Raw genomic sequence first — 12,231 nt, 5'->3', positions numbered from 1 at the left:
ACTTGGAGTTTGGCCTAAAGTGTTAGCTCTGTACTGTCTCACACTCAGTATTGATCAGTGTGTACTGTCTCACACTCAGTATTGATCAGTCTATACTACCTCACCCTCAGTATTGATCAGTCTGTACTGTCTCACCCTCAGTATTGATCAGTCTGTACTGTCTCACCCTCAGTATTGATCAGTCTGTACTGTCTCACTCTCAGTATTGATCACTCTGTACTGTCTCACCCTCAGTATTGATCAGTCAGTTCGGTCTCACTCAGTATTGATCAGTCCGTACTGTCTCACCCTCAGTATTGATCAGTCTGTACTGCCTCACCCTCAGCATTGATCAGTCTGTACTGTCTCACCCTCAGTATTGGTCAGTCTGTACTGTCTCACTCTCATGATTGGTCAGTCTGTACTGTCTCACTCTCATGATTGGTCAGTCTGTACTGTCTCACTCTCAGTATTGATTAGTCTGTACTGTCTCACCCTCAGTATTGATCAGTCTGTACTGTCTCACTCTCAGTATTGATCAGTCTGTACTGCCTCACCCTCAGTATTGGTCAGTCTGTACTGCCTCACTCTCATGATTGGTCAGTCTGTACTGTCTCACTCTCATGATTGATCAGTCTGTACTGTCTCACTCTCAGCATTGATCAGTCTGTACTGTCTCACTCTCATGATTGGTCAGTCTGTACTGTCTCACTCATGATTGGTCAGTCTGTACTGTCTCACTCTCAGTATTGATCAGTCTGTACTGTCTCACCCTCAGTATTGATCAGTTTGTACTGTCTCACCCTCAGTATTGATCAGTCTGTACTGTCTCACCCTCAGTATTGGTCAGTCTGTACTGCCTCACCCTCAGTATTGATCAGTTTGTACTGTCTCATCCTCAGTATTGATCAGTCTGTACTGCCTCACCCTCAGTATTGATCAGTTTGTACTGTCTCATCCTCAGTATTGATCAGTCCATACTGCCTCACCCTCAGTACTGATCAGTTTGTACTGTCTCATCCTCAGTATTGATCAGTTTGTACTGTCTCATCCTCAGTATTGATCAGTCTGTACTGCCTCACCCTCAGTATTGATCTGTTTGTACTGTCTCATCCTCAGTATTGATCAGTCCATACTGCCTCACCCTCAGTATTGATCAGTTTGTACTGTCTCATCCTCAGTATTGATCAGTCTGTACTGTCTCACCCTCAGTATTGATCAGTCTGTACTGTCTCACCCTCAGTATTGATCAGTCTGTACTGTCCCACCCTCAGTATTGATCAGTCTGTACTGTCTCACCCTCAGTATTGATCAGTCTGTACTGTCTCACCCTCAGTATTGATCAGTCTGTACTGTCTCACCCTCAGTATTGATCAGTCTGTACTGTCTCACTCTCAGTATTGATCAGTCTGTACTGTCTCACCCTCAGTATTGATCAGTCTGTACTGTCTCACTCTCAGTATTGATCAGTCTGTACTGTCTCACCCTCAGTATTGATCAGTCTGTACTGTCTCACCCTCAGTATTGATCAGTCTGTACTGTCTCACTCTCAGTATTGATCAGTCTGTACTGTCTCACTCTCAGTATTGATCAGTCTGTACTGTCTCACTCTCAGTATTGATCAGTCTGTACTGTCTCACTCTCAGTATTGATCAGTCTGTACTGCCTCACCCTCAGTATTGATCACTCTGTACTGTCTCACCCTCAGTATTGATCAGTCTGTACTGTCTCACCCTCAGTATTGATCACTCTGTACTGTCTCACCCTCAGTATTGATCAGTCAGTTCGGTCTCACTCAGTATTGATCAGTCTGTACTGTCTCACCCTCAGTATTGATCAGTCCGTACTGTCTCACCCTCAGTATTGATCAGTCTGTACTGTCTCACCCTCAGTATTGATCAGTCCGTACTGTCTCACCCTCAGTATTGATCACTCTGTACTGTCTCACCCTCAGTATTGATCAGTCCATACTGTCTCACCCTCAGTATTGATTAGTCAATTCTGTCTCACCCTCAGTATTGATCAGTCTGTACTGTCTCACTCTCAGTATTGATCACTCTGTACTGTCTCACCCTCAGTATTGATCAGTCAGTTCGGTCTCACTCAGTATTGATCAGTCCGTACTGTCTCACCCTCAGTATTGATCAGTCTGTACTGCCTCACCCTCAGCATTGATCAGTCTGTACTGTCTCACCCTCAGTATTGGTCAGTCTGTACTGTCTCACTCTCATGATTGGTCAGTCTGTACTGTCTCACTCTCATGATTGGTCAGTCTGTACTGTCTCACTCTCAGTATTGATTAGTCTGTACTGTCTCACCCTCAGTATTGATCAGTCTGTACTGTCTCACTCTCAGTATTGATCAGTCTGTACTGCCTCACCCTCAGTATTGGTCAGTCTGTACTGCCTCACTCTCATGATTGGTCAGTCTGTACTGTCTCACTCTCATGATTGATCAGTCTGTACTGTCTCACTCTCAGCATTGATCAGTCTGTACTGTCTCACTCTCATGATTGGTCAGTCTGTACTGTCTCACTCATGATTGGTCAGTCTGTACTGTCTCACTCTCAGTATTGATCAGTCTGTACTGTCTCACCCTCAGTATTGATCAGTTTGTACTGTCTCACCCTCAGTATTGATCAGTCTGTACTGTCTCACCCTCAGTATTGGTCAGTCTGTACTGCCTCACCCTCAGTATTGATCAGTTTGTACTGTCTCATCCTCAGTATTGATCAGTCTGTACTGCCTCACCCTCAGTATTGATCAGTTTGTACTGTCTCATCCTCAGTATTGATCAGTCCATACTGCCTCACCCTCAGTATTGATCAGTTTGTACTGTCTCATCCTCAGTATTGATCAGTTTGTACTGTCTCATCCTCAGTATTGATCAGTCTGTACTGCCTCACCCTCAGTATTGATCTGTTTGTACTGTCTCATCCTCAGTATTGATCAGTCCATACTGCCTCACCCTCAGTATTGATCAGTTTGTACTGTCTCATCCTCAGTATTGATCAGTCTGTACTGTCTCACCATCAGTATTGATCAGTCTGTACTGTCTCACCCTCAGTATTGATCAGTCTGTACTGTCCCACCCTCAGTATTGATCAGTCTGTACTGTCTCACCCTCAGTATTGATCAGTCTGTACTGTCTCACCCTCAGTATTGATCAGTCTGTACTGTCTCACCCTCAGTATTGATCAGTCTGTACTGTCTCACTCTCAGTATTGATCAGTCTGTACTGTCTCACCCTCAGTATTGATCAGTCTGTACTGTCTCACTCTCAGTATTGATCAGTCTGTACTGTCTCACCCTCAGTATTGATCAGTCTGTACTGTCTCACCCTCAGTATTGATCAGTCTGTACTGTCTCACTCTCAGTATTGATCAGTCTGTACTGTCTCACTCTCAGTATTGATCAGTCTGTACTGTCTCACTCTCAGTATTGATCAGTCTGTACTGTCTCACTCTCAGTATTGATCAGTCTGTACTGCCTCACCCTCAGTATTGATCACTCTGTACTGTCTCACCCTCAGTATTGATCAGTCTGTACTGTCTCACCCTCAGTATTGATCACTCTGTACTGTCTCACCCTCAGTATTGATCAGTCAGTTCGGTCTCACTCAGTATTGATCAGTCTGTACTGTCTCACCCTCAGTATTGATCAGTCCGTACTGTCTCACCCTCAGTATTGATCAGTCTGTACTGTCTCACCCTCAGTATTGATCAGTCCGTACTGTCTCACCCTCAGTATTGATCACTCTGTACTGTCTCACCCTCAGTATTGATCAGTCCATACTGTCTCACCCTCAGTATTGATTAGTCAATTCTGTCTCACCCTCAGTATTGATCAGTCTGTACTGTCTCACCCTCAGTATTGATCACTCTGCACTGCCTCACCTTCAGTATTGATCATTCTCTACTGTCTCACCCTCAGTATTGATCAGTCAGTTCTGTCTCACCTAGGAGAAAGTGAGGACAGCAGATGCTGGAGATCGGAGCTTAAAAATGTGTTGCTGGAAAAGCGCAGCAGGTCAGGCAGCATCAAAGGAGAAGGAGAATCAACGTTTCGGGCATAAGCCCTTCTTCAGTACTCCCCTCAGTATTGATCATTTTCTACTGTCTCACCCTCAGTATTGATCAGTCTGTACCACCTCACTCAGTATTGATCAGTCTGTGCTGCCTCACCCTCAGTATTGATCAATCTCTACTGTCTCACCCTCAGTATTGATCAGTCCATACTGTCTCACCCTCAGTATTGATCACTCTGTACTGTCTCACTCAGTATTGATCAGTCTGTACTGTCTCACCCTCAGTATTGATCACTCTCTACTGTCTCACTCAGTATTGATAATTTTGTACTTTCTCATCCTCAGTATTGATCAGTCTGTACCACCTCACTCAGTATTGGTCAGTCCATACTGCCTCACCCTCAGTATTGATCACTCTGTACTGTCTCACCCTCAGTATTGATCAGTCTGTACTGTCTCACTCTCAGTATTGATCAGTCTGTACTGTCTCACTCTCAGTATTGATCAGTCTGTACTGTCCCACCCTCAGTATTGATCAGTCTGTACTGCCTCACTCAGTATTGATTAGTCCATACTGCCTCACCCTCAGTATTGATCAGTCTGTACTGTCTCACCCTCAGTATTGTTCACTCTGCACTGCCTCACCTTCAGTATTGATCATTCTCTACTGTCTCACCCTCAGTATTGATCAGTCAGTTCTGTCTCACCTAGGAGAAAGTGAGGACAGCAGATGCTGGAGATCAGAGCTTAAAAATGTGTTGCTGGAAAAGCGCAGCAGGTCAGGCAGCATCAAAGGAGAAGGAGAATCAACGTTTCGGGCATAAGCCCTTCTTCAGTACTCCCCTCAGTATTGATCATTTTCTACTGTCTCATCCTCAGTATTGATCAGTTAGTACCATCTCACTCAGTATTGATCAGTCCATATTGTCCCACCCTCAATATTGATCAGTCTGTACTGTCTCACCCTCAATATTGATCAGTCTGGACTGTCTCACTCTCAGTATTGATCAGTCCCTACTGTCTCACCCTCAGTATTGATCAGTCCCTACTGTCTCACCCTCAGTATTGATCAGTCCATACTGCCTCACCCTCAGTATTGATCAGTCCCTACTGTCTCACCCTCAGTATTGATCAGTCCATACTGTCTCATCGTCAGTGTTGATCGGTCTGTACTGTCTCACCCTCAGTATTGATCAGTCTGTACCATCTCACTCAGTATTGATCAGTCCATATTGTCCCACCCTCAGTATTGATCAGTCTGTGCTGCCTCACCCTCAGTATTGATCAGTCTCTACTATCTCACCCTCAGTATTGATCAGTCCCTACTATCTCACCCTCAGTATTGATCAGTCCGTACTGCCTCACCCTCAGTATTGATCAGTCTGTGCGGCCTCACCCTCAGTATTGATCAGTCCATACTGTCTCACCCTCAGTATTGATCACTCTCTACTGTCTCACTCAGTATTGATCAGTCTCTACTGTTTCACCCTCAGTATTGATAATTTTCTACTATCTCATCCTCAGTATTGATCTGTCTGTACTACCTCACTCAGTATTGATCTGTCCATACTGTCTCACCCTCAGTATTGATCAGTCCCTTCTGTCTCACCCTCAGTATTGATCAGTCCATACTATCTAACCCTCAGTATTGATCAGTCTGTACTGTCTCACCCTCAGTATTGATCACTCTCTACTGTCTCACTCAGTATTGATCAGTCTCTACTGTTTCACCCTCAGTATTGATAATTTTCTACTGTCTCATCCTCAGTATTGATCAGTCCATACTGTCTCACTGTCCGTGTTGATCAGTCTGTGCTGTCTCACCGTCAGTATTGATAATTTTCTACTGTCTCATCCTCAGTATTGATCAGTCTGTACCATCTCACTCAGTATTGATCAGTCCATACTGTCTCACCGTCAGTGTAGATCAGTCGGTACTGTCTCACTGTCAGTATTGATCAGTCTGTACTGACTCACCCTCAGTATTGATCACTCTGTACTGTCTCACCCTCAGTATTGATCAGTCTGTACTGTCTCACCCTCAGTATTGATCAATCTATACTGTCTCACTCTCAGTATTGATCAGTCCATACTGTCTCACCGTCAGTATCGATCAGTCTCTACTGTCTCACCCTCAGTATTGATCAATCTATACTGTCTCACTCTCAGTATTGATCAGTCCATACTGTCTCACCCTCAGTATTGATCAGTCTCTCCTGTCTCATCGTCAGTATAGATCAGTTGGTACTGTCTCACTGTCAGTATTGATCAGTTTGTACTGTCCCACCCTCAGTATTGATCAGTCTGTACTGTCTCACCCTCAGTATTGATCAGTCTGTACTGTCCCACCCTCAGTATTGATCAGTCTGTACTGCCTCACTCAGTATTGATCAGTCCATACTGCCTCACCCTCAGTATTGATCAGTCTGTACTGTCTCACCCTCAGTATTGTTCACTCTGCACTGCCTCACCTTCAGTATTGATCAGTTTGTACTGTCTCACCCTCAGTATTGATCAGTCAGTTCTGTCTCACCTAGGAGAAAGTGAGGACAGCAGATGCTGGAGATCAGAGCTTAAAAATGTGTTGCTGGAAAAGCGCAGCAGGTCAGGCAGCATCAAAGGAGAAGGAGAATCAACGTTTCGGGCATAAGCCCTTCTTCAGTACTCCCCTCAGTATTGATCATTTTCTACTGTCTCATCCTCAGTATTGATCAGTTAGTACCATCTCACTCAGTATTGATCAGTCCATATTGTCCCACCCTCAATATTGATCAGTCTGTACTGTCTCACCCTCAATATTGATCAGTCTGGACTGTCTCACTCTCAGTATTGATCAGTCCCTACTGTCTCACCCTCAGTATTGATCAGTCCCTACTGTCTCACCCTCAGTATTGATCAGTCCATACTGCCTCACCCTCAGTATTGATCAGTCCCTACTGTCTCACCCTCAGTATTGATCAGTCCATACTGTCTCATCGTCAGTGTTGATCGGTCTGTACTGTCTCACCCTCAGTATTGATCAGTCTGTACCATCTCACTCAGTGTTGATCAGTCCATATTGTCCCACCCTCAGTATTGATCAGTCTGTGCTGCCTCACCCTCAGTATTGATCAGTCTCTACTATCTCACCCTCAGTATTGATCAGTCTGTGCGGCCTCACCCTCAGTATTGATCAGTCCATACTGCCTCACCCTCAGTATTGATCAGTCTGTACTGTCTCACCCTCAGTATTGTTCAGTCCGTACTGCCTCACCCTCAGTATTGATCAGTCTGTGCGGCCTCACCCTCAGTATTGATCAGTCCATACTGCCTCACCCTCAGTATTGATCAGTCTGTACTGTCTCACCCTCAGTATTGTTCACTCTGCACTGCCTCACCTTCAGTATTGATCATTCTCTACTGTCTCACCCTCAGTATTGATCAGTCAGTTCTGTCTCACCTAGGAGAAAGTGAGGACAGCAGATGCTGGAGATCAGAGCTTAAAATGTGTTGCTGGAAAAGGGCAGCAGGTCAGGCAGCATCAAAGGAGAAGGAGAATCAACGTTTCGGGCATAAGCCCTTCTTCAGTACTCCCCTCAGTATTGATCATTTTCTACTGTCTCATCCTCAGTATTGATCAGTTAGTACCATCTCACTCAGTATTGATCAGTCCATATTGTCCCACCCTCAATATTGATCAGTCTGTACTGTCTCACCCTCAATATTGATCAGTCTGGACTGTCTCACTCTCAGTATTGATCAGTCCCTACTGTCTCACCCTCAGTATTGATCAGTCCCTACTGTCTCACCCTCAGTATTGATCAGTCCATACTGCCTCACCCTCAGTATTGATCAGTCCCTACTGTCTCACCCTCAGTATTGATCAGTCCATACTGTCTCATCGTCAGTGTTGATCGGTCTGTACTGTCTCACCCTCAGTATTGATCAGTCTGTACCATCTCACTCAGTATTGATCAGTCCATATTGTCCCACCCTCAGTATTGATCAGTCTGTGCTGCCTCACCCTCAGTATTGATCAGTCTCTACTATCTCACCCTCAGTATTGATCAGTCCCTACTATCTCACCCTCAGTATTGATCAGTCCGTACTGCCTCACCCTCAGTATTGATCAGTCTGTGCGGCCTCACCCTCAGTATTGATCAGTCCATACTGTCTCACCCTCAGTATTGATCACTCTCTACTGTCTCACTCAGTATTGATCAGTCTCTACTGTTTCACCCTCAGTATTGATAATTTTCTACTATCTCATCCTCAGTATTGATCTGTCTGTACTACCTCACTCAGTATTGATCTGTCCATACTGTCTCACCCTCAGTATTGATCAGTCCCTTCTGTCTCACCCTCAGTATTGATCAGTCCATACTATCTAACCCTCAGTATTGATCAGTCTGTACTGTCTCACCCTCAGTATTGATCACTCTCTACTGTCTCACTCAGTATTGATCAGTCTCTACTGTTTCACCCTCAGTATTGATAATTTTCTACTGTCTCATCCTCAGTATTGATCAGTCCATACTGTCTCACTGTCCGTGTTGATCAGTCTGTGCTGTCTCACCGTCAGTATTGATAATTTTCTACTGTCTCATCCTCAGTATTGATCAGTCTGTACCATCTCACTCAGTATTGATCAGTCCATACTGTCTCACCGTCAGTGTAGATCAGTCGGTACTGTCTCACTGTCAGTATTGATCAGTCTGTACTGACTCACCCTCAGTATTGATCACTCTGTACTGTCTCACTCTCAGTATTGATCAGTCTCTACTGTCTCACCCTCAGTATTGATCAATCTATACTGTCTCACTCTCAGTATTGATCAGTCCATACTGTCTCACCGTCAGTATCGATCAGTCTCTACTGTCTCACCCTCAGTATTGATCAATCTATACTGTCTCACTCTCAGTATTGATCAGTCCATACTGTCTCACCCTCAGTATTGATCAGTCTCTCCTGTCTCATCGTCAGTATAGATCAGTTGGTACTGTCTCACTGTCAGTATTGATCAGTTTGTACTGTCCCACCCTCAGTATTGATCAGTCTGTACTGTCTCACCCTCAGTATTGATCAGTCTGTACTGTCTCACCCTCAGTATTGATCAGTCCGTACTGTCTCACTCCGTATTGATTAGTCTGTACTGTCTCACCCTCAGTATTGATCAGTCTCTACTGTCTCACTCTCAGTATTGATCAGTCCGTACCGTCTCATTCTTAGGAGAAAGTGAACACTGCAGATCAGAGTCGAGAGCGTATTGCTGGAAAAGCACAGTAGGTCAGGCTGTATCCGAGAAGTAGGAGAATCAACTTTTCAGGCAAGAGCCCTTCATCAGGAATGAGACTTGTGAGCTGAGGGGATGGACAGAGAAATGGGTAGGTGTGGGGATTAGAGTGCGATAAGTAGATAGACGTGGGGGTAATGTTGGTAGGTCGGAGAGGAAGGTGGAGCAGTTAGATGGGAAGGAAGATGGACAGGTCATGGGGGGTGTTGCCAAGTTTGAAAGTTGGATTTGGGATAAACTCAGTGGAGGGGAAGTGAGGAAACTGGTGAAATCCACATTGATGCCATTTGGTTGGAGTGTTCCAAAGCGGAAGAGGTGTTCTTCCTCCACGCATCGTGTGGTTTGGGTGTGGTGTTGAAGGAGGCCCAGGACCTGTATGTCCTTGGCAGAGTGGGAGGGGGAGTTGAAGTCTTCGGCCACGGGACAGTGGGGTTGATTGATGCGGGTGTCCTGGAGATGTTCTTTGAAGCGCTGTGCAAGTAAGCGTCCTGTCTCCCCAATATAGAGGAGACCGCATTAGGAGCAACGGATACAGTAGGTGATGTGTGGAAGTGCAGGTGAAATTTTGATGGGTTGTGGAAGGCTCCTTTGGGGCGTTGGATGGAGGTGAGAGGGGAGATGTGGGCGCAGGTTTTGCAATTCCTGCAGTGACAGGGGAAGGTCCCCGGAGGGGACGGTGGGGCATGGACCTGACAAGAGAGTCGCAGATAAGGGTGGGGAGGGACGTATATCTCTGGTGGTGGGGTCTGTTTATTGGTGGCAGAAATGGCAGATGATGACTTTCCACCCCGCCACCCTCCATAGCACCTACACCCTTGTACCCCACCCCTCCAACCACAACAAGGACAGAACCTTAGCCCCCGGGCCTTACCTTCCACCCCACCAACCTCTGTTTGCATTGTGTCATACTCTGCCATTTTCGGCACCTACAAACGGTCTGTACTATGTCACACTCAGCACTATCCGTCTTTACTGTCTCACTCTCAGTATTGATCATTCTAAGTGTCTTAATTATTGCTCATACACATCACTGGACCCATATTGCACAGCAAATCAGAATGCCCAGAAACAACATTTTTAATATCCTTTTTTTCAATGTGCTTTTTGATTTTCTTCTCTTTTGTGTCTTTCCAACCATTTTCCAAACTCAAAGATGTACATTTTCATGTCCATTGAAGCTCCCAGTTTATAATAGATGTCCAGTAAGATCTTCCAAATGGATTGGAATAATTTGACCACCTGCCTCTGATGTTTGAATGTGCTGTGAATCTCAATCTCGTGCTGTCGTATGGGGAGTGGTGGTGCACGAGAAAGGGGGCGATTGCAGTTTGGAGTTTGGATGAGATGTTTGTACATGCATGTCTTAGCGTTTCAGTACTCAGCAACTGGCAGACAACAGAGTATTGTGACAGAGCTTGGCTTTTTATTAAAAGTCTAGTAGTTTGGGGAAACTACTCATGCTTTTTTGAAGCTAAGTTTTTTCTATGAATACTCTTTGTCTTCAGTAAATAAAAGTTTGCTATGATGATTCACAAAACCCTTCATTCCTTGTGACAAGATTTGCATAACCTCTGATTGATGGAATCTCAAATCATGACTGTGATCCTATAGCCAATCTCCAAAAGGGATTTCCCAATCCTCACAATGTACTTCATCTTTACTCTTTGCTCCATTCTGTGCTTCAGCCCATGCCCCGTGTCCTGACCAAGGGGGCAGTCACATCGCCAGTTTCTCGCCCTTCAGTATAAATTGATAGAATAGGATTCCTGCTAAAACATTAATGATTTACTTTATGGGTTGTCTGAGAGGCAATCTCAGTCCCAAGTAACTGAGTAAATAAATTGGTGACATTTTCCTATGATGCACTGCATGATTTAAATTCTGTTCCAATGTTATTAGAAACTGGATCCAATACTCATCATTAGTGAAACTGGGTAAAAGGTTAAAATTTGTAGTGCAGGACGTTTGTCAAGATTGAAAATGAGTGAGGTCAAGCATATTCAGGAAGCAGTGTTAGCTGACTCCTAGCTTGAATTTACAGAGTCTGTGAACTGCATGAGGGAGGGACAATGAAGGGAAAAGAAGGATTCCTCAATATTGCGACATGGCAAAATACGTAGAAGACAGTAAATACTTTGACTGCAACACAAGGAGGCTTCAAAGGGACTGGGTTCTCTGTTGGGTGAACTATTTGAAGCCCAGGAGCAACTGAAGTTTACTAAGTAAGCTGAGGAGTTAGACCTGTGGGTGACTGAATCTGCAGGATGCGGATCAGCTCCTGTTTATTATTTCCCAATGTAATTTGTTGGGTTTTTGAAATAATGCTTTATTTCCCAAATCATAGGAGAAGAACAAGGCCATTCTTGAGTCTGCCCCACCAGTAAATCCATTCATGATCCATACTTCAACTCTACTTCAGAACTCCCAGCCAGCTGATTTGGTTACATGTACCAGATTACTTTTGAATTGTTGCTCCAAATTGAAGTCGTTGGGTGAATGGGCTGACAAAAGTGGCTGTTCCCCTGCTGCAGAATGGCACTTTTGTCAATACTGCCACTGAATGACTTAACATGCTTGGAAAGAATTCCCGTTGCGCATTTGAATTGCCATTGTTGAGACCTAATGCTGTGGATTTTAATCATTAGGTGGTTGACTGCCAGTGCACGACTGCATGATAGTGCCAGCAAAAACCCGACTCAGTCCAAGGTCTGAGTCTCATTAATGCATAATCAGCAACATCTGTATCTGGATGGTGGCATGATGCAGTCTGACATTGCAGTAAAATATTGGGCAGTCCAAACACAATCCTGGAAAAGGACAGGTGGGAGGGGGAGTGAACATGGAGAAAGAGGACCTGCACTTCCAGTGGTCAATATGGTTCATTTTAGAGGTGTAGCCCTCCACCCGGTCTCAAACTTTAATGCTTTTTTTAGGCTCCTGTTCCATTGTCAGGT

At 44.8% G+C, this 12,231-nt stretch overlaps 1 protein-coding gene and 1 long non-coding RNA gene across 6 annotated transcripts in view; both read left to right on the top strand.

The window, feature by feature from the left end:
- The window catches only part of LOC148139782 (uncharacterized), a 519,617-nt gene that overhangs the window by 260,917 nt on the left and 246,469 nt on the right, over positions 1–12,231 (top strand). The gene's annotated exons all lie outside the window — the stretch shown is intronic.
- nbl1 (NBL1, DAN family BMP antagonist) overlaps positions 1–12,231 on the top strand; it is a 51,729-nt gene that overhangs the window by 22,045 nt on the left and 17,453 nt on the right. The window lies entirely within an intron of this gene.

Source organism: Chiloscyllium plagiosum, unplaced genomic scaffold, assembly GCF_037043375.1.
Source record: "Chiloscyllium plagiosum isolate Xiang-an unplaced genomic scaffold, Cpla_swu_hap1 HiC_scaffold_37, whole genome shotgun sequence".
Lineage (NCBI taxonomy): Eukaryota > Metazoa > Chordata > Chondrichthyes > Orectolobiformes > Hemiscylliidae > Chiloscyllium > Chiloscyllium plagiosum.
The sequence above is the reverse complement of the archived record's forward strand: the minus strand, read 5'-3'. Positions and strand labels throughout refer to the sequence as shown.